Source organism: Loxodonta africana, unplaced genomic scaffold (assembly GCF_030014295.1).
Source record: "Loxodonta africana isolate mLoxAfr1 unplaced genomic scaffold, mLoxAfr1.hap2 scaffold_197, whole genome shotgun sequence".
Classification (NCBI taxonomy): Eukaryota; Metazoa; Chordata; class Mammalia; order Proboscidea; family Elephantidae; genus Loxodonta; species Loxodonta africana.
The window spans coordinates 271,356-294,015 of NW_026974938.1; the positions used below are offsets into that span (position 1 = coordinate 271,356).

At 42.3% G+C, this 22,660-nt stretch overlaps 1 long non-coding RNA gene across 1 annotated transcript in view; it reads right to left on the reverse strand.

Annotated features, from left to right (window-relative positions):
- Positions 1–20,349: 20,349 nt before the first annotated feature.
- The window catches only part of LOC135229313 (uncharacterized), a 57,113-nt gene continuing 54,802 nt past the window's right edge, over positions 20,350–22,660 (reverse strand). Inside the window, exon 3 of the long non-coding RNA XR_010320098.1 lies at positions 20,350–22,654. This is a non-coding gene — a long non-coding RNA (uncharacterized LOC135229313). The remainder of the gene's footprint in view (positions 22,655–22,660) is intronic.

The window sequence follows — 22,660 nt, forward strand, 5'->3', positions numbered from 1 at the left end:
ATCATGGCAGACTGTATCAAGGGAAATAACCTACGAATGATTGGAGTATCAGAACAGGGAGGGATAACACAAAATACAGAGAAAATTGTTGAAGATTTTTTAGCAGAAAACTTCCCTGATATCATGAAAGAGGAGAAGATATCTATCCAAGATACTCGTCTAACTGAACATGAGGCAGATGTCAAAAGAAAGTCTCCAAGACAGATTATACTTGAACTTGCCAAAACCAAAGATAAAGAAAGAATTTTAAGAGCAGCTAGGGATAAAGGAAAAGTCACCTAGAAAGGAGAGCCAATAAGAATAAGCTTGGACTACTAGGCAGAAACCACACAGGCAAGAAGGCAATGGGAGGACATATAAAAAGTTGAAGGAAAAAATTGCCAGCCAAGAATCATATATCCAGCAAAAATGTCTCTCAAATATAAAGGTGAAATTAAGACATTTCCAGGTAAACAGAAGTTTAGAGAATTCATAAAAACCAATGCAAAACTACAAGAAACACTAAAGGGAGTTCTTTGGCTAGAAAATCGATAATATCAGGTATCAACCCAAGACTAGAACACTGGGCAGAGCAACCAGAAGTCAACCCAGATAGGGAAATCCAAAAAAACAAAGCAAGATTATTTAAAAAAAAAAAAAAAACCCTCAAAACAGGGTAACAGCAATGTTATCATAGAAAAGAAGACAACATTAGAATAATAAAGAGGGAGTAAGAAATGTTATCATACACCTTCCATATGGAGTGGAAAATACGGCAATACAAAGAAATAAAAGTTACATTTAAATTTAGAAAATTAAGGGTAAATAATAAGGTAACCACAAAGGAGACAAGCTACCCTACTCATTAAAAAAAAAAAAATAGAGACTCAGCAGAAACAAAATCAACAACAACAGATATGAGGAAAGGACAATATATAAAGAAAATCTACTCAGCACAAAAAATCAAGTGGAAAAAAGAAACTGTCAATACACAAAAAAAGACATCAAAATGATAGCACTAAATTCACACCTATCCATAATTACTCTGAATGTAAATGGACTAAATGCACCAATAAAGAGTCAGAGAGTCTCAGACTGGATAAAGAAACACGATCTGTCTATATGCTGCCTACAAGAGACACACCTTAGACTTAGAGACACAAACTAAAACTCAAAGGATGGAAAAAATATATCAAGCAAACAATAAGCAAAAAAGAGCAGGAGTAGCAATATTAATTTCTGACAAAATAGGCTTTAAAGTTAAATCCATCAGAAAAGATAAGGAAGGACACTATATAATGATTAAAGGAACAATACACCAAGAAGCTATAACCATATTAAATATTTACACACCCAATGACAGGGCTGCAAGATACATAAAACAAACTCTATCAGCATTGAATAGTGAGATAGATAGCTCCACAATAATACTGGGATACTTCAACACACCACTTTCGCTGAAGAACAGGATATCCAGAAAGAAGCTCAGTAAAGACACGGAAGATCTAAATGCCACAATCAACTAACATGACCTCATAGACATATACAGAACACTCCACCCAACAGCAACCAACTAAACTTTCTTTTCTAGTGCACATGGAACATTCTATAGAATAGACCACATATTAGGTCATAAAGCAAGCCTTAGCAGAATCCAAAACACTGAAATATTACAAAGCATTTTCTCTGACCAGAAGGCCATAAAAGTGGAAATCAATAACAGGAAAAGCAGGAAAAAGAAATCAAACACTAACTAAACAATACCCTGCTCAAAAAAGATTGGATTATAGAAGACATTAAAAAAAAAAAAATAAGGATGGAATAAAGAAATTCATAGAATCCAATAAGATGAAAACACTTCCTAACAGAACCTTTGGGACACAGCAAAAGCGGTGCTCAGAGGCCAATTTATATCAATAAATGCACACATACAAAAAGAAAAAATGGCCAAAATGAAAGAATTATCTCTACAACTTGAAGAAATAGAAACAGAGCAACAAAAAAAAACTCACAGACACTAGAAGAAAACAAATAATAAAAATTAGAGCAGAACTAAATGAAATAGAAAACAGAAAAACAATTGAAAGAATTAATAAGACCAAAAGCTAGTTTTTTTGAAAAAAATCAACAAAATTGATAAACTACTGGCCAAACTGACAAAAGAAAAACAGGAGAGGAAGCAAATAACCCGAATAAGAAATGAGATGGGCGATATTACAACACACCCAACTGAAATTAAAAGAATCATATCAGATTACTCTGAAAAATTGTACTCTAACAATTTGAAAACCTAGAAGAAATGGATGAATTCCTAGAAACACATTACCTACTTAAACTAACACAAACAGAGGTAGTACAACTAAATAGAGCCATAACAAAAGACAAAGCGAAAAGGGTAATCAAAAAACTGCCCCCCCCCAAAAAGCTCTGGCCCGGACAGTTTCACTGAAGAGTTCTACCAAACTTTCAGAGAAGGGATAACACCACTACTACTACAGGTATTTCAGAGAGCAGAGAACAGAAAAGGACAGAATACTCCCAAACTCATTCTATGAAGCCACCATATCCCTGATACCAAAACCACATAAAGACATCACACACACACAAAATTACAGACCTATATCCCTCATGAACTTAGATGCCAAAATCCTCAACAAAACTCTAGCCAATAGAGTTCAACAACATATCAAAAAAAAATAATTCACCATGACCAAGTGGGATTCATACCACGTATACAGGAATGTTTCAACATTAGAAAAACCATTAATGTAATCCATCATATAAATAAAACAAAAGACAAGAATCACATGATTTCATCAATTGATGCAGAAAAGGCATTTGACAAAGTTCAACACCATTCATGACAAAAACTCTCAGCAAAATAGGAATACAAGGAAAATTCCTCAACATAATAAAGGGCATTGATACAAAACCGATAGCCAACATCATCCTAAATGGAGAGAGCCTGAAAGTATTCCCCTTGAGATAGGGAACCAGACAAGGATGCCCTTTATCACCACTCTTATTGAACACTGTGCTGGAGGTCCTATCCATAGCAATTAGGCTAGATAAAGACATAAAGGGCATCCAGATTGGCAAGGAAAAAGTAAAAGTATCTCTATTTGCAGATGACATGATCTTATACACAGAAAACCCTAAGGAATCCTCCAGAAAACTACTGAAACTAATAGAAGAGTTCAGCAGAGTATCAGGATACAAGACAAACATACAAAAATCAGTTGGATTCCTCTACACCAACAAAAAGAACATCGAAGAGGAAATCACCAAATCAATACCATTTACAATAGCCCCGAAGAAGATAAAATACTTAGGAATACATCTTACCAGAGATGTAAAATACCTAAACATAGAAAACTAGAAGACACTACTGCAAGAAACCAAAAGAGACCTACCTATGTGGAAAAACATACGTTGCTCATGGATAGGAAGACTTAACATTATAAAAATGTCTATTCTACCAAAGGCAATCTATAGATTTAATGCAATTCCGAGCCAAATTCCAACTTTTTAAAAATAATTTGTATTGTGCTTTAAGTGAAAGCTTACAAATCAAGTCAGTCTCTCACATATAAACTTATAATATACGCCTTACTACACAATGAGACAGCCCGCTCCCTCCTTCCAGTCTCTTTTTTGGTGACCATTTTGTAAGCTTCTAACCGTCCCATCTTCCCTCCAAACAGGAGATGCCAACATAGTCTCAGGTGTCCACCTGATACAAGTAGCTCACTCCTCATCATCTCTCGCTCCAATCCATTGTCCAGTCCAATCCATGTCTAATGAGTCCAATGACATTTTTTAATGATAAGTAAAGCATTACTGGAAAAGAAGAATAAAGTGGGAGGCCTCACTCTACCTGATTTTAGAACATATTATACTGCCACAGTAGTCAAAACAGCCTGGTACTCCTACAACAACAGATTCATAGACCACTGGAACAGATTTGAGAATCCAGACATAAATCCATCCACATATGAGCAGTTGATATATGACTAAGGCACCAAAACAGTTAAATAGGGAAAAGACAGTTTTTTAAACAAATGATGCTGGCATAACTGGATATCCATCTGCAAAAAAATCAAACAAGACCCATACCTCACCCCATGCACAAAAACAAACTCAAAATGGATCAAAGACCTAAATATAAAATCTAAAATGATAAAGATCATGGAAGAAAAAATAGGGACACTGTTCGGAGCCCTAATACATGGCATAAAGAGTATATGAAACATTATTAATAATGCAGAAGAAAAACCAGGTAACTGGGCGCTCCTAAAAATCAAACACCTATGCTCATCCAAAGACTTCACCAAAAGAGTTAAAAGATTACCTAGACTGAGGAAAAGTTTTTAGGTATGACATTTCCAATCAGTGCCTGATCCCTAGAATCTACATGATACTGCAAAAATTCAACTACAAAAAGACAAATAACACAATTAAAAAATTGTCAAAAGATATGAACAGACACCTCACTAAAGAAGACATTCAGGTAGCTAACAGATACATGAGGAAATATTCATGGTCGTTAGCCATTAGAGAAATGCAGATCAAAACTACAATGACATTTCATCTCACTCCAACAAGGCTGGCATTAATCCAAAAAACACAAAACAAGAAATGCTGGGGAAGTTGTGGAGAGATTGGAACACTTACACACGGTTGGTGGGAATGTAAAGTGGTACAACCACTTTTGAAATCAATTTGGCGCTTCCTTAAAAAGCTACAAATAGAACTACCATAAGATCCAGCAATCCCACTCCTTGGAATATATCCTAGAGAAATAAGAACTTTTACAGGAACAGATATACGCACCCTTATGTTCATTGCAGCACTGTTTAGAATAGCAAAAAGATGGAAGCAACCAAGGTGCCCATCAATGAATGAGTGAATAAATAAACTATGGTATATTCACATGACAGAATACTGCGCATTGATAAAGAACAGTGATGAATCTGTGAAACATTTCATAACATGGAGGAACCTGGAAGGCATTATGTTGAGTGAAATTAGTTACAACAGAATAAGTATTGTATAAGACCACTACTATAAGAACTGAGAAATAGTTTAAACAGAGAAGAAAATATTCTTTGATGGTTAAGAGAGATGGGAGGGAGGGAAGGAGGGAGGGAGGGAGGGAAGGAGAGGGATATTCACTAATTAGGTAGTAGATAAGAACTACTTTAGGTAGTAGATAAGAACTACTTTAGGTGATGGGAAAGACAACACACAATACAGGGGAGGTCAGCACAACTGGACTAAACCAAAAGCAAAGAAGTTTCCTGAATAAACTGAACGCTTCGAAAGCCAGAGTAGCTGGGGCAGGGGTTTGGGGACCATGGTTTCAAGGGACATCTAAGTCAATTGGCATAATAAAATCTATTAAGAAAACATTCTGCATCCCACTTTGGAGATTGGCATCTGGAGTCTTCGGCCCTAGCAAGCGGCCATCTAAGATGCATCAACTGGTCTCAGTCCACCTGGATCAAAGGAGAATGTAGAACACCAAGGACACAAGGTCATTAAGAGCCCAAGAGACAGAAAGGGCCACATAAACCAGAGACTACATCAGCCTGAGACCAGAAGAACTAGATGGTGCCCAGCTACAACTGATGACTGCTCTGACAGGGAACACAGAGAACTCCTGAGGGAGCAGGAGAGCAGTGGGATGCAGACTCCAAATTCTCGTAAAAAGACCAGACTTAATGGTCTGACTGAGACTAGAAGGACCCTGGTGGTCATGGCCCCCAGACCTTCTCTTGGCCCAGGACAGGAACCAACTCTTCAGACAGGGATTGGACTGGACAATAGGTTGGAGAGGGATGCTGGTGAGGAGTGAGCTTCTTGGATCAGGTGGACACTTGAGACTGTGTTGGCATCTCCTGTCTGGAGGGAAGAGGAGAGGGTAGAGAGGGTTAGAAGCTGGAGGAATGGACATGAAAAGAGAGAGTGGAGGGAGGGAGTAGGTTGTCTCATTAGGGGAAGAGCAATTGGGAGTATGTAACAAGGTGTATATAAGTTTTTGTGTGAGAGACTGACTTGATTTGTAAACTTTCGCTTAAAGCACAACAAAAATTAAAAAAAAAAAAGAAAGAAATCAAAAGACGCATTGCATTGGGCAAATCTGCTGCAAAGGACTTCTTTAAAGTGTTGAAAAGCAAATATGTCACCTTGAAGACTAAGGTGTGCCTGACCCAAGGCATTGTGTTTTCAATCGCCTAATATGCATGTGAAAACTGGACAATGAATAAGGAAGACCAAACAAGAATTGACGCCTTTGAATTGTGGCGTTGGCAAAGAATATTGAATGCACTGCCAAGAGAAGGAACAAATCTGTCTTGGAAGAAGTACAACCAGAATGCTCCTTAGAAGCAAGGATGGCGAGACTGTGTCTTACATACTTTGGACATGTTGTCAGGAAAGATCAGCTCCTGGAGAAGGACATCATGCTTGGTAAAGTACAGGATCAGCGGAAAAAAAGGAAGACCCTCAAAGAGAGAGATTGACACAGTGGGTGCTACAATGGGCTCCAGGATAGTAACGATTTTAAGAATGGCACAGGACCAGGCAGTGTTTTGTTCTGTGATACATAGGTTGGCTATGAGTCAGAACAGACTTGATGGCACCTAACAACAACAATCAATTTGAAAATGATACCTTCAGTTCTTTTTTACTCCAATTTACTGAACGCTCTGTAATTCTGGTTGACTCATAGTGCCACAGTATTTCAAATTTATTTTCCTAACTTTTTTCAGATTCTTCGAAATCATCCTACTGAGTGATTTGGATAACTTTTATATACAACTTCCATCAACCTAGTTGCATGGTACATTCAAATATTAACACAAAAAAAATTAGTCAACCCATTTATTTAAGTCTGATTAGAGCCACTTCATTTCTCACAAAAAGATTTAATAAATATCGAATTATTTTACAAATAGTTGTGTTGACATTTGTAAACATATTCCGTTTTCTCATGCTTTACTTGAGTCATATTAAGCCCTGATATCCTCCTTCCTTTTGGGAATGTGAGAGTGGAGAGGCAATTAAGAATAATCCACAGCTGGCTCTAGTCAGGCATCTCCTTTCCATGAACCCTTCCTTTATGATAAAAATCTCACATGAGATGATTCTAGATGATGTAATTATCAAGGAAGAGTAAAATTCCCATGTTTCCATATGAGGTTTCATTTCACTGAGAATTAAGTTACCTTGATTAGTGTTTATTTTCCTCGTGCCACACACAAGCAGTTGCACCTAGAAGATATTGCTTGTTTAAGATATTTCTGTTCATTTGTTTAACTTTAAGAGTCTTCTTTGGGACCCAGTCAAGACAGCCAAATTGCATTTGGTTCTTTTTCTGGTCTTTAGGAGCCAATGATGTAACCACCAGGAAGGTAAGTAGCTATAAAAACGAATGTTTCTGCACAAATGAGTTCAAATGCTTGACTGCAGGACATCAGGAATGTTCTGGATGAAATATGATGAATATGTTGTTGCTTCTAAGATTTTGTGGAAACTCTGGTGACATAGTGGTTAAGTGCTACAGCTGCTAACCAAAGGGTCAGCAGTTTGAATCTGCCAGGCGCTCCTCGGAAACTCTATGGGGCAGTTCTACTCTGTCCTATAGGGTCGCCATGAGTAGGAATCACCTCGACGGCACTGGGTTTGGTTTGGTTTTTTGGTTCTAAGATTTTGCAGGTAAGGATAAATTTTCTTAATCTTTTTATTCCCATAAATGATTGTCTAATCAAATATACATTATTCTATTTTAAACACCATTGTAGAAGCAACCTTCTGTATGTTCCTGCTATGAACATATTTTACATTTTGTTTGATTATTACTGTTCTAGTCCTACCCTTCTGAGAACCAATCCTTTTGAAATCCTCACCTGCTCTTCATATTAGGTTTCTAACTTACTCTTCTTACATTAATAACAAAATATTAATATCTATATTTATAAATTTATCACTTCAACATGACAGTTAAATTATCTAGCCTGATGTATGGATTCAATAGATAATAAGTAACATATTTATATTTTCTTACTATTTTAAATAACTTTCGCATGCCATGTGAGGCAGGCAGTGCAGGAATTATCTATATTTTAATTTCAGGAAGGTAAATTGCTTACTTAGATGCATACCCCCAATAGCATATAAACACTGAAATTCAACCTAGTGTTTGTGAATTCACAATGAAACTGAAAGGGAAACAAAAAGAGGTAGCATAGAAAGAAAGAAGAAGGGAAGGAAGGAAACGTATCTGAGCAAACTGTCTAGAAGCTTGGAGTGAGTAAAGAAGGTAGGTAGAAGAAATAGCAATATTTGTTAGTATTGGCTTTGTTTCATCCATTGTCAGAAGTAAGTTTCATACGTATGTATATATATATATGTATATTCTTTCCAGATGAGGGTCATCATCCCATTTTGTGGGTGAGGAAATCAAGGCTACGGAAAGTAAAGAAGCATACTTAAAGTCATCAGCCAATTAAGGGCAGAGTGGGATTACAAATACAAATCTGCGTAATTAAAAAGCCAACATTGTATCAATGATATTTCCCTTAACTTTATAATGGCTCCCACTTTATACTTACAAGGTAAGCATTGCTGGACAGTATAAAATACCTATTTGATTCCTGAGTTTCCTATACAAAAAAGTAATGATGAAAGTGGTGAGAAATTTAAAGTATTGAACACTACAAACACTCTGGGCTGTACCATACGTAATACAACATGAACAATTGACTTCGTTCTCCAAAAGTAAAAGATAAGAAATATTAGACAGTAAAGATAATTTAAATCTATTAGCCAGCAAAACATGTGAAAATAGTAGCCCAACCACTCCTGACTGTCTACTATGTTAGTATCATAATCACTATTCAGAGACTGATGCTGAGTTTGTGCCATTGAGAATGGGTGAAAACAGGAGCACCAACTGGTCTCAAAGGCATTTAAACCCCTACTGAGAACTGGAGCTAATCACTTTATCTTACTTATTTGGAATTTATTATAATTTTTGATCAATTCACATTTAAAATTTTAAACATTACATAATTCTCTTTGACATATTTCATGCACTAAATACATAGCTGGAATATAAGCTTATCAATTTATCTGACTTATTACAAGAAAGGAATCCTGGTGATGTAGCGGATTCCAACCTGGCTGCTAACCAAAAGGCCGACAGCTCAAATCCACCAGCCACTCCTTGGAAGCCCTTATGGGGCAGCTCTCCTCTGTCCTACAGAGTCGGTATGAGTTGGAATCAACTTGATGACAACAGGTTTGGTTTAGTTTTTTTTAACACAAGAAAAATCTAAATGTTAACATCATTTTTGGTGAATTTATATTTTGAAATTAAAAAGAAATGTATATATCTAAAAAAAGCATAGATAGATTGTAACCTGTTTTACAAATGTTGAAATTAAGTTTTATAGTCAGTAAGTATTGCCGATATACAGCTAGTCAACGAAGGAAGTAAAACCCAGGTAATTAAAACTTGATTCTAAATCCCATTCTGTCTCCACAAAAATGTAATTACTTTTTAATCATGCCTGAACTCTGAGTGGACAAGAATATAATAAAAGAAAACAACAACAGCAAATAAAATGAAACACTCTTTTAACTGTTAAGGTAGAGAAATAAGAAAGACATTTAAAAGTAAATAACAAGGCTTCAACAACAGGTAAAGAGCGCAATAAGGCAGTAAACATGTTGAGTCGACAATAGTGACCATAGTGCTATAAAAAAAAATATATATAGGATGTTAAAAAAAAAAAAAAAAGACTTCACAGGGACACACAGTGATCAGTATCACATAAAATGGTGGTGGGACTAGAACTTGGGTTTACAGCACTGTGAAGATTTTCAAAGCTATTTAGGAAGTGGTAAAGGGAAAGTAATGCATTCAGAATGGGAAGAGTTGTGAGCAAAGCTATGTTTATGTAATGATTTAAGCATTTTTTCTACAGCATGGGACTTGTAAAATGATTTATTGCATTAAAATAATACTTGAATGACATGGACAGCTAGTTTAATTCCAATAAATCAGAAATTGCAACACCTGCTAAAGGGAAAAGCTGCTGGATGCACATTTTGAAGCATCTAGCTATTTTATTTCGGTGTCAAGATGCTCCTCTCTTTTACATAACGCTGGTAACCTCTGCTGCACTTATTTTTTATTCTTTGTTTTCTGTTTGTATCTGTCATGACAATAGATATCTATTGACTTATTCTGCTGTTTAATGTGTTTTTATTTGTTTTTGTCTTTTTTAACCGTCCGAATTATTACATTAAACATTTACCTACAAGTACACCTATAGTTATGGAACATATTTGTTGTTGAAACTTTCATGTCAAAATATTTTTTGATTCAGTATTCCCTAGCCACAATAGTCCCTCCAACTCTTTAAACCATTGGAACATCACTTTATAATTTGAAATGTAGTGTTATACACATTATTACACACCTGATTGTTGTCTTAAGCCACATAAAAAAAAAACAGTGGTGAAAAATTTATATAGAGACGATGATTTGATGAAATAGTGGTTTGCCTAATAATAAAACTTAACATTTTTATAAGATTTTTCACTGTAATTTTCAAGGAGAGATTTGGAGCCAATTCTTGAACAATGCTCTTGGCAGGCTGAAGAGTTTTTACCTTAGTAGAAGGTGAAGAGCAGTGGCAAATATTGAGACAAAGCTGTCTTTCTTCCTGTGCTGAGATGAAGGTCCGTGTTGCTGTGTGGAACTGCATCAGGTAGAGAATTTCTAAAGGGAGCCAAGACCCACTATGCAATTTCTTCATCCTTAGAGTTAAATAACCGTAAGAATATTTCCTATACTTCAATTTATTCTTGAACATTGAGTGAATGGTCAAAAAAATGAATGATATTGGGTAATATTTGTGAGAAAACTACGTGTAGAATGTTCATTATATGTACACAGAACTCTGGGTATATGAAGCAAGAAAAATATCTACAAAAAATATGAATTAATCAAGAGAATTAGATTCTGGCAACCAGCACAGAACCAATATGCACTTATGTCTTTAGTGATGTTCAATAGCCAATGCCTTTATTTTCAATTGACTTGCTTACAGAGCTGTGTTTTGTTCTAGAGATCAGTGTTATGAAGGCAAGTGGGACTTGCTGAGGCACCGCAAATGCAGTCAGTGTGATTGTGTGTATCCAACTGGGGATCCGTCACCAACACTGTTGGGAAACTGCTGGTAAGTAAGCACTTTTATTCAACCTATTTCTGACTAAAAGGGCCAGTCCCCAAAATATACTAAAAGGTGCATGTCATGGATTGTATTATTTCCCCCTCAAAATGTGTGTATCAAGTTGGTTAGGCCATGATTCCCAGTGCTCTGTAGTTGTCCTCCATTTTGTGATTGTAATTTTATGTTAAAGAGGATTAGGGTGGGATTGTGACAAAAACATTACTAACAATGTACAAGTACCCAAAGAGAAATTGGATAACTCCTAAAAATCAAACACTTATGCTCATCCAAAGTCTTCACCAGAAGAGTAAACTGATTACCGACAGACTGGGAAACAGTTTTGAGCTATAACATTTCCGATCAGCATCTGATCTCTAAAATCTACATGATATTGCAAAAACTCAATAGCAAAAAGACAAATAATCCATTTTAAAAATGGGCAAAGGATAGGAACAGGTGCTTCAACGAAGAAGACATTCAGGCAGGTAACAGATACATGAGGAAATGCTCATAATCAGTAGCCGTTAGAGAAATGTAAATCAAAACTACAATGAGATACCATCTCACTCCAACAAGGCTGCCATTAATCCCAAATCACAAAATAATAAATGTTGGAGAGGTTGTAGAGAGACTGGAACACTTATTCACTGCTGGTGGGAATTTAAAATGGTGCAGCCACTTTGGAAATCAATCTGGCACTTCCTTAAAAAGCTAGCAATAGAACTACCATAGAATATGGCAATCCCACTCCTTGGAATATATCTTAGAGAAATAAGAGCCTTTATATGAACAGATATATGCACAACCATGTTCATTGCAGCACTGTTTACAATAGCAGAAAGATGGAAGTAACCAAGGTGCCCATCAACAGATGAATGGATAAATAAATTTTGGTACATTCACACGATGGAATACTTCACATAGATCAAGAACAATGATGAATCCGTGAAATATTTCATAGCTTGGAGGAATCTGGAGGGCATTATGCTGAAATTAGTCAGTTGCAAAAGGACGAATATTGTATGAGACCTCTATTATAAGAACTCAAGAAATAGTTTAAACAGAGAAGAAAATATTCTTTGATGGTTATGAGGGTGGGGAGAAAGGGAGGGAGAAGGATATTCGCAAATTAGATAGTAGACAAGAACTATTTTAGGTGAAGGGAAAGACAACATACAATAAAGGAGAGGTCAGCATAACTGGACTAAACCAAAAGCAGTTTCCTGAATAAACCAAAAGCTCCAAAGGCCAGAGTAGCAGGGGCAGCAGTTGGGGGACCATGTTTTCAGGGGACATCTAGGTCAATCGACATAATAAAATCTATTAAGAAAACATTCTGCATCCCACTTTGGTGAGTGGCATCTGCAGTCTTAAAAACACTATCAAGCGGCCATCTAAGATGCATCAATTGGTCTCAACCCACCTGGAGAAAAGGAGAATGAAGAACACCAAAGATACAAGGTAATTATGAGTCCAAAAGACAGAAATGGCCACGTAAATCCAAGACTACATCAGCCTGAGACCGGAAGAACTAGATGGTGTCTGTCTACAACTGAAGACTGCCCCGACAGGGAACGAAACAGAGCATCCCTGACGGAGCACGAGAGCAGTGAGATGCAGACCTCAAAGTCCCATAAAAAAATCAGACTTAATGATCTGACTGAGACTAGAGGAACCCTGGAGGTCACGGTCCCCAGACCTTCTGTTGGCCCAAGACTGGAACCATTCCCAAAGCCAACTCTTCAGACAGGGATTGGACTGGATTATACGATAGAAAATGGTAGCGGTGAGGAGTGACCTTCTGGTCTCAAGTGGACACATGAGACTATGTGGGCAGCTCCCGTTTGGAGGGGAGATGAGAAGGCAGAGTGGGACAGAAAGTGGCTGAATGGACACAGGGAATACAGGGTTGAGAGAAGGAGTGTGCTGTCTCATTGGTGGGAGAGGAACTAGGAGTACATAGCAAGCTGTATACAAATTTTTGTATGAGAGACTGACTTGATTTGTAAAGTTTCACTTAAAGCACACACACAAAAGATGGAAAGAATACACAGAGTCACAGTACCAAAAGAAATGGTTAACTTTCAGTCGTTTCATGAGGTGGCACATGATGAAGAACTGGTAGTAGTGAAGCAAGAAGTCCAAGCTACACTGAAGGCACTGGCGAAAAACAAGGCTCCAGGAGCTGAGAGAATACCCACTGAGTTGTTTCAACAAACAGATGCAGCACTGTTCATGCCCACTCCACCATGCAAAGAAATTTGGAAGCTAGCTACCTGGCCAACAGACTGCAAGAGATGCACGTTTGTATCCATTCCAAAGAAAAGCGATCCAACAGACTGTGGAAGTTAACAAATGTAAGTGATAGTATTAGTAAATATGGTAAACAAACAAACAAAGAAACTCTATTTTTCTACAGTGAATATGACATTCTATCCCCAGGAGATCTAGTGAGTTTATGATGTTGTTGTTAGGTGCTGTTGGGTCAGTTCCAACTCATAGCGACCCTGTGTACAACAGAACGAAACAGTGCCCAGCCCTGGGCCTTTCTCATTGCAATGTTTGAGCCCACTGTTGCGGCCACCGTCTCAATCTGTCTCATTGAGGATCTTTGTCTTTTTCACTGACCCTCTACTTTACCAAGCATGATGTCTTTTTCCAGGGACTGATTCCTCCTGATAATATGTCCAGAGTACGTGAGACCAAGTCTTGCCACCCACCTTTCTAAGGAGCATTCTGGCTGTACTTCTTCCAAGACAGGTGTGTTCATTCTTCTGGCAGTCCATGGTATATTCATTATTCTTCACCAACAACATAATTCAAGTTTCAGTTCTTTTGCCTTCCTTATTCATTGCCCAGCTTTAGCTGCACATGAGGCGACTGAAAATATCATGGCTTGGTTCAGGCACACCTTAGTCCTCAAAGTGACATCTTCGATTTTTAACACTTTAAAGAGGTCTTTTGTAGCAGATTTGCCCAATAAAATATGTCGTTTGATTTCTTGACGGCTGCTTCCATGGGTGTTGATTGTGGATCCAAGTAAAATGAAATCCTTGATGACTTCAGTATTTTGTCTGTTTACTGTGATTTTTTTATTGTTCCAGTTGTGAGGATTTTTGTTTTCTTTATGTTGAAGTGTAATCCATACTGAAGGCTGAAGTCTTTGATCCTCATCAGTAAGTGCTTCAAGTCGTCTTCACTTTCAGTAAGCAAGGTTGTGTCATCTGCATGTCTAGGCTGTTAATGAGTCTTCGTCCTATCCTGATGCCCCTTCTTCTTCATATAATACAGCTTCTTGGACTGTTTGGATTATATGTTTTTTTAAAGACACTGAGTTTTTGGTAATTTACTATGGCAGCCCTAGAAAATGAATACAGAGCCCTTCACCAAGAACAAGTCAAGTTAGCACCAAAAATGCTCCTGTAAGGGTTGCCACGTAACATGAGACATGGCAGTTTTAAAAAGTATGAAGTAAAACTCTCAGCTTTGACAGACAAAGAGCTCCTCTAAGACTAAGTTCATTGCTGTTGAGTCGATTCTATCTCATAGTGACCCTAAAGGACAGAGTAGAATTGACCCATAGGGTTTCCAAGGAGTGGCTGTTAGATTCGAACTGCTTGAATAAGTATTGTGAAAAAATACAACCCTGACACACAACTTTTCTGAGCTTAGTATTAAAACAAAACAAAACAAAGTCGCTATCAAGTGGATTCTGACTCATAGGGACCCTATAGGACAGAGTAGAGCTTCCCCACAGGGTTTCCAAGGAGCGACTGGTAGATTCAAACTGCAGACCTTTTGGTAGCACCCAAATGCATTATCATCGCACCACCAGTGGCTTTCAAATCAGCTATAGGCTGATCTCCAAATCCTTAGAACCCAGAAAAGTACTCTACCTCTGAGTGGTATCCACAGCTGGAAACTGTTCTCCACACTTGGATGACCTCAGACATGCAAATCTAACATGTCCAGAAAAAATCTTTTGGTCATTTTCTCAAGTTTGTTCCTCCATGATTTTCCACATGGTAGAGAATGGCTCTGGTGACCATGTGCTCATGGTAGCCTGAATTCTAGAAGTCACCTTTGATTCTCCGTTCCCCTCATCCCATACATCTGATCCACCAGCAATTCTTGGCAGCTCAAGCTCCAAAGTACACCTCAAGCCTGCCCACTGTTCCCACCTGCACTACCACCATCACTCCTCACCCTGACCACTGCAGAAGCATCCTGACCGGTCCTCTGTGTTTGCTGTCTTCAAGTTCTCCTGGGCTACAGTTAATTCCTGGGACACATTCTTTCTCAAGACCATTGAACAATAGAAGGAGAAGGGCATTTAGTTGTATGCTACCTCCTCCGCTTGAGCTGCATGTCCCTCAGAAATCACTTTTCACTGTCCACTCTATAATGTCTCTATTCCAATTTCCTGTCTTTGGCCGCACTGCTTTGATAGCGTGCATGCATGCGTGCTTCAGGGGTCATGTAGACAGCTGCTTGGAGGAATTTTTCTTAGTACAATCATGGTTGTGTGCCATCAAGAGATTCTGACTCATATCAACCCTGTATGACAACTTAGAACTGCCTCACAAGGTTTCCTAGGTTGCAGTCTTTATGGCACAGCCCTGGTGGCCCCGTGGTTAAGAGCTTGGCCGCTAACCAAAGGGTGGACAGTTCGAATTTACCAGTTGGTTCTTTGCAGAAAGACATGGCAGTCTGCTTCTGTAAAGACTTATAGTCTTAGAAACCCTGTGGGGCAGTTCTGCTCTGCCCTATAGGGTCACTATGAGTCAGAATTGATTCAACAGCAACTGGTTTGGATTTTGTTTGGTTAGAATCTTTATGGGAGCCCATCTCCAGATCTTTTCAATCCCTGAGCTGGTGGGTTCCAACGGCCCACCTTTCAGTTAGCCAAGCACTTAACCGTTGCACCTCCAATACTTAACTCTGCACGCGAGAGGGCCCTCTCCTGACGTCTCCCGTCTCCTCACCCCGCACACTTTGGCGTTGTCCTTGCTTCTAGACCCCGCCCTCCCCTCTGGAGGCCCAACCCCCCCACGCCCGCCCCCCACCCGGGCCGCTGGGCGGGGCCGGCAGCCATGTTCCTCGCTGTCCAGCCAGTTACTCACGGAAGCGCTCGGACGGGTGGTGAGGGGCCCGGGCCGGATGGCGCGCCTTAGAGAGGATGCTGTTCGTGCTGCTTTCCCTGCCGTGTTCTCTGAAAGGTATGAAACTCCGACACCTGGCTGGAGGGATCTGCTCCCAGACTGAACAAGCCTGGCCCCTCGAAGGTGTGGAGGGAAGGCGCCAGGAGTGCGGGTCCCAGTCCCAGCATCCCGTGGCCTCCAGAGGTTGGAGAGTCCGGACGTTGGGTTAGCAGCTTGCGTTGCCCCCTCCAGCGTACCCCGTCCCGAGTGATCCCCAGGGGCGGACGCTGCGCGGGGGCCGGCGGACGCAGCCACTCTAGGGGCTGCGAGAGGGAGCCTCTGGCCCGGGAGATGCAGCTGGTCCGCGAAATTTGCATCCCAATGGATTTGCGGCGGGGGGGGGGTCCAGCCGCGGGATCCAGCTGCGGAGTGCCCTCGGGCCTGGGGGCTTGAAGGGCTTGGGGAGAAAGGCCGTGTCCAGGGCTGCACCCAGGTCCCTACTCTGCCCGGGGCGGGTTTGCGGGTCAAGCTGGAGGATGGAGGCCTGCCCACCCCGCCCCCCACCTGCTCCCTGTGCCAGGGGGGGAACCAAGGCCCAGAGTTCGCCCGGGCGGGTGAGATTCCAGACTGAGGGCGGGGCACTCGCCCCCATTCCTCCTCCCACCCCCACCAGACTCCGTAGGGTGCCACGGACAGGGGACAGAGGGATCCCCCGCCCAAGGCCCTGCTGCCCCTTACTGTTTTGGGCGCTGTGCCTGGGAGGCTGAGGCACCCCGCGCCCGCGCCCGGCCGGTCTACTCTCGGGGCTGGGGCGTCGGCGCGGCCCCACCGGGAAAGGAAGGGGTCCTGGGAATCTGTGGAGCAGCGCGGGGACCCTACTCCTTGTGGAAGCAGTGATTCAGTGTGTGTTAACAGTGTGGATGCCGGGTCCCGCTCCCCCTCTGGGTGGCGGGGGTGGGGGTAGCAGGAAGGGGTCCTGAGCAACCAGGTCATTTGTTAACTTAAACGTTTGTGCAGCGCTGTGTACCGGTCGCTGTGGACGCGGTCTCTGGTGCTGAGGGGATTTGAGGGTTCCTCACACTGGCGGGATTTGGAGCCTCTACCCTGGTGGCAGTAGGTTTAGTGGGTTACCCTGGTGGCATAGTGGTTACGTGCTAAGGCTGCTAGTCAAAAGGTTGGCAGTTTGAATCCACCAGGTGCTCCTTGGAAACTGTGGGGCAGTTCTACTCTGTCCTATAGGGTCGCTATGAGTCAGAATTGACTGGATGGCAACGGGTGTGTTTTGTTTTTTTTTTTAGGTTGGAGATTAGGTGTCTCTCAGGCTGACATTTGAAGGTCTGGAGCTGACGGTTTATGAGGGTTTCTAAGGGTTTTAAGTGCTCCGGCCATGGGCACCAACCCGATCTTCCAGCACCTGCGGACGGACCGCCCCCCCCCGGGGGATTGGCTGCTCTGGGACCCCAAGCCCAGAGGGCGGTGAGAAGCTGACAAACGTGAGTGATGTCCTGCAGGCTCCAGTTGGCGGGGCAGCCCTGCTCACATGGTCTCAATACCGGCAATCGGGCAATCGGCTTCGTGCCTGGGGGTGGTTTCCGAATGTTCCCTCGTGTCCCCCCACCCGTGCGGGGCGACAACTCTCCCCTCGGCGGGGACCTAGTAGAGGCCTGCAGGGCATCAGGGTATGGAGGGGCAGAGCTTGGGCGGGGAGGATGCAGCCCTGCAGGTTCCTCTACGTGACCACGGCGGGGGGGTGCGGGTCATGAAGGCTGGGCCTGGTAGAGGACCCACTAGGGCGCGCAGAAGGAGTGGGTTAGGATAATCATAGCATTAATGGGAGTATTGAGAGAGCGCCCTGGGGCCTTGGGTCCCTCGGGAAGAAAAGCTTCTGCTATCGCCACTGGAGCAGTACCCAGGTCAGTCCCGGCTTAGGTCCAGGAGGTTCCCATGCTCAGAGGGTCTGGTGGGCAGAACAGAACCGGCGGTGCGCGCGCCCTCTCGCGGCCTTGCACCGAATCGCTGAAGTTCAGTGTCAGGCGATTCTAAGCCATGGTTTTGGAACTGAATAGTGAAGCAGAGCAAATGATGCAGTGCCTTGATGGGACCGGTGGAGACAACAAGAAGCAAAGCACAGCTGAAACTTCAAAATTCCACTGAGTGTTAGTAGGATTTGGAGGAAGAAAATAGACGGAGAGTCGAGAGGCCCAGAGATGCAGAAGGGTTAGAGGATTAGGGTTAGGGGTTAGGGTTTGGTGTTAGGGGTTCAGGTTGGGGGGTTAGAGGTTTGGGAGTTAGGTTTAGGGGTATAGGTTTTAGGTGGTTGGGGGTTGGGGTTAGGGCTGGGGTTACTAGGCTCGGGCACAATTGGTTTAGGGTTAGGGTTAGAGTGAGGCTGAGGTTGATTCCCCAGTCTTGTGTACCGTCTTTCCTTTGCCAGAGTTACCACCGATCTGTTGTTTGGTTGGAAACCCTGATGGCGTAGTGGTTAAGAGCCACCGGTGCTAACCAAAGGTCTGCAGTTCGAATCCACCAGGCACTCCTTGGAAACTCTATGGGGCAGTTCTAATCTGTCCTGTAGGGTCACTATGAGCTGGAATTGACTCGACAGCAGTGGGTTTGGTTTTTTTGGTTATTGTTTAGTTGGCTTTTCTCTACCCGCTCTTCGTCTCCCTGGTGAACATCAAGGATTGTTTCTGTGCATAAATGTTTTCAGGAGTTTTTATGATAGTGGTCTCTTACTGTATATGTCGTTTTGTGATTGGCTTAGTGTGATGCGCCCCAGATTCATCCATGGTGTGAGATGTTTCGGAGATTCATCATTGGTCTTTATTGTCGTGTAGTGTTCCACTGTGTGTACGTACCGTAGTTTGTTTATCCATTCCTCTGTGGACGAGCACTTAGGTTGTTTCCATCTTTTTGCTACTGTGAATAATGTTGCAGTGAACACGGGTGTGCATATGTCTATTCCTGTGACTGCTCATGGAAACCCTGGTGGCTAGTGGTTAAGTGCTACAGCTGCTAACAAAAAGGGTTAGGGTTTGGGGTTAGGGATGTTAGGGTTAGGGTTGTTAGAGTTAGGGTCGTTAGGGTTTGGGGTTAGAGTTTAGGGTTAGGGTTTTTTGGTTGGGGTTAGGTGTTAGGGTTAGGTTTAGGGTTTGAGGTTAGAGTTTGGAGTTACAGGTTAGGTGTTAGGGGTTGCAGTTTGGGGTTTAGGGTTTTGGGGTTTAGTCGTTAGGGTTTGGGTTACGTTTTAGGGGTTAGGGTTTAGGTTTAGGATTGGGGTTGGTGTTGGGTTTGTTTGGGATATGTGGTTTGGGGTTAGAGGGTCGGTGTTAGAGGGTTGGGGTCTAGAGGGTTGGGGGTTAGAGATTGAGGGAGTTAGAGGGTGAGGGGTTAGAAGGTGAGGGGGTTAGAAGTTGAGAAGATTATAGAGTGAGGGAGTGAGAAGGTGAGGGTGTGAGGGGGTGAAGGTTAGGGTTTAGGGTTAGAGGGTTTAGGCTTAGGGTTCAGAAGCTTGGGGTTAGGGGGTTAGGGTTTCAGGGTTCAGAGGTTGGGGTTGGTGTTGTGGTTAGGGTTAGAGAGTTAGGGTTAGAGGATTAGGGTTAGGGGTTAGGGCTAGGGCTTAGGGGTTCAGGTTTAGGGGTTTGGGATGGGTTTGGGGTAAGGTTTTAGGGTTTAGGATTAGAGGGTTAGGCTTAGGGCTTAGAGTTTAGGGTTTTAGGATTTAGAGTTTAGGGCTTAGGGCTTAGAGCCTAGGGTTTAGGGCTTAAGGTTTAAGGCTTAGAGTGAGCGTTAAGGCTGGGGGCTGGGGTTAGGGTTTAGGGTATTAGGGTTAGAGGGTTAGACGGTTTAGTGTTTAAGTTTAGGGTTTAGGGGTTAGGGGTTGGGGTTAAGGGTGTTAGTGTTTAGGGTTGTGGCGTTTAGGGTGTTAGGGTTAAATGTGTTAGGGCTAAGGGTGTTAGGGTTTTGCGTGTTAGGGTTTTAAGTGTTATGGTTTAGGGTTTAGAGTTAAGTGATAGGGTTAGGCTTAGGCTCATTCTTAGGTTTAGGGCTAGGGATTTGAGGTTTAGGGTTTGGGGTTAGGTTTGGAGGTTGGGGTTAGGATTAGGGCTAGGGTTAGAGGGTTAGAGGTTAGAGTTAGAGGGTTAGGGTTTCGGATTAGGGTTTCATGTTAGCGTTAGAGGGTTAGGGTTCGAGGGTTAGGGTTAGGGTCATTAGGGTTAGGGTGGTTAGGGGTTAGGGTTAGGTGTTAGGGTTTAGGGTTTACGGTTAGGTTTAGGGTTTGGAATTTGAGGTTTGGGTTTAGGGTTTGAGGCTTAGAGTATAGGGTTTAGTGTGTAGGGTTTTGATGTGTAGTGTTTTGGGGTGTAGGTGTTTAGGTTGTAGAGTTTAGGCTATAGGGGTTAGGGTTTGGGTTAGGGTTAGGGTTTAGGGCCTTGGGGGTTAGGACCTAAGGGCTTAGGGTCTTAGGGGCTTTGGGGCTCAGGGCTTAGGGGCTAGAGTTAGAGGGCTAAGGCCAGAGGGCCAGAAGGCCAGAGGGCCAGGGTTATGGTTTGATTCCTGGCTGGCAATTTTTTTCCTTCAATATTTTGTGTAAGTCATCCCTTTGCCTTCTTGCCTGCATGATTTCTGCTGAGTAGTCCAAGTTTTTTATTATTTACTCTCCTTTGTTGGTGACTTCCTTTATCCCTAGCCTCTCTTAAAATTCTCTTTATATTTGATTTTGGCAAGTTTGATTATTATGTGTCTCGGTCACTTTCTTTTGAGATCTACCTTATGTGGAATTCGATGAGCATCTTTCATGATATCATGGAAGTTTTCTGCCAACAAATCTTCAACAGTTCCCTTTGTATTTTCTGTTAGCCCTCCCTGTTCTGGTACTGAAATCACTCATAGTTATTTCTCTTGATAAAGTCCCATATGATTCTTTGGATTTCTTCATTTAAATTTCTTTTATCTGCTTTCTCTTCAAATATATTAGTCCCAAGAGTTTCACCTTCAATCTCAGTAATTCTGCCTTCCAATTCCTCAGTTGTGCTCTTCTTACTTTCTATTGAGTTTTCTAACTCTGTAATTTTATTGTTAATCTTCTGAATCTCTGATTGCAGTCTCTCTATGGTTTCTTGCAGCTTATTAAATTTTTAACTATGTTCTTGAGTAACCTTTTTAATTTCTTCAGCTGCTTTATCTTTATGTTCCTTGGCTTGATCTGCATTTTGCCTCATTGGAGAAATCCTTGGGCCCTTCACTGGCTCGCCATGCAGCTCCACAACGTCCACTCCTGGCCGTGGCATTTGGCCGGTGCCCGACTGAACGTGTGCTCCGGAACCATGTTTCTCCACCCATCACTATCATTCTGCCACCAGGGGATATGTGAGTATGGGAGTCACCATTTCTCACTGGCAGCAGCGTCACAAGTCACTAGACTTCCAGGTACCCGCAGACCTAGGCTGCCTTCTGCCTCAGGCAAGGTCCCGAATCCTTTATACCAGATGCTGACACCGGGCAACTGGTGAACATTCATTTTGATCGACACAGAGGTCTGAGTGAGGGTCAGCAGGCCAGGTAGGTGAAGTCAAGGCCAGGTGGGCGGGACTAAGGTTTCTTTGCCATCACCATGGAGAGAGTCTCCCCACCGGAAGAGTGGGCAGAGCTTATGATGGGCCTGGTGACAAGACTCAGCCAATGGCAGAGATCCAGTCCACCAGGCAGATGACACAGGGTCCTCCATTGTGACCTAGGACACCTAGTGGCCACAGGATTTGAGCACACCCTGGGAAAGGCTACGCAGGCACAAGGGAGCCCCTGGTGCGGACTGCTTCAGGGCATTGGCAGAGCAGGCCAGGGTCCAATTTTCCCACTTTCCTCAGGATATCAGTACGCAAGACATCCTCACTCAGCATCTCTTGCCTCTCTCTCTGTATGTGTTCATTCTCTGAAATCTCTTCCTTCTCTCCCTGAGTCACTTCACAGCTTGGAGTGCCTGATAGAGTGCCTAGAGACGAAAGAGCAAAGGGGGAAGGTGACTGATTGGGGAGCTACATCACGGGTGTACTCTGGCCAGGTGAAGCTTGTTGACATGTGGCAGCCTCTCCGGAGACTACTAATTCCGCTGACGACATTCTATGCAAATACCCGGGTGAGTGCCATGGGCAGAAAACATTGACACATACCTGCCAGAGGCCTATCCTGGGTCTGAAGAGTCCACCCCGGTCTCCAGCGACTCATCATCTCAGCACACACTTTCCTGCACGCATGGAAATCGCCTCTCTCCACGAATGCCTTCACCTGCTAGGA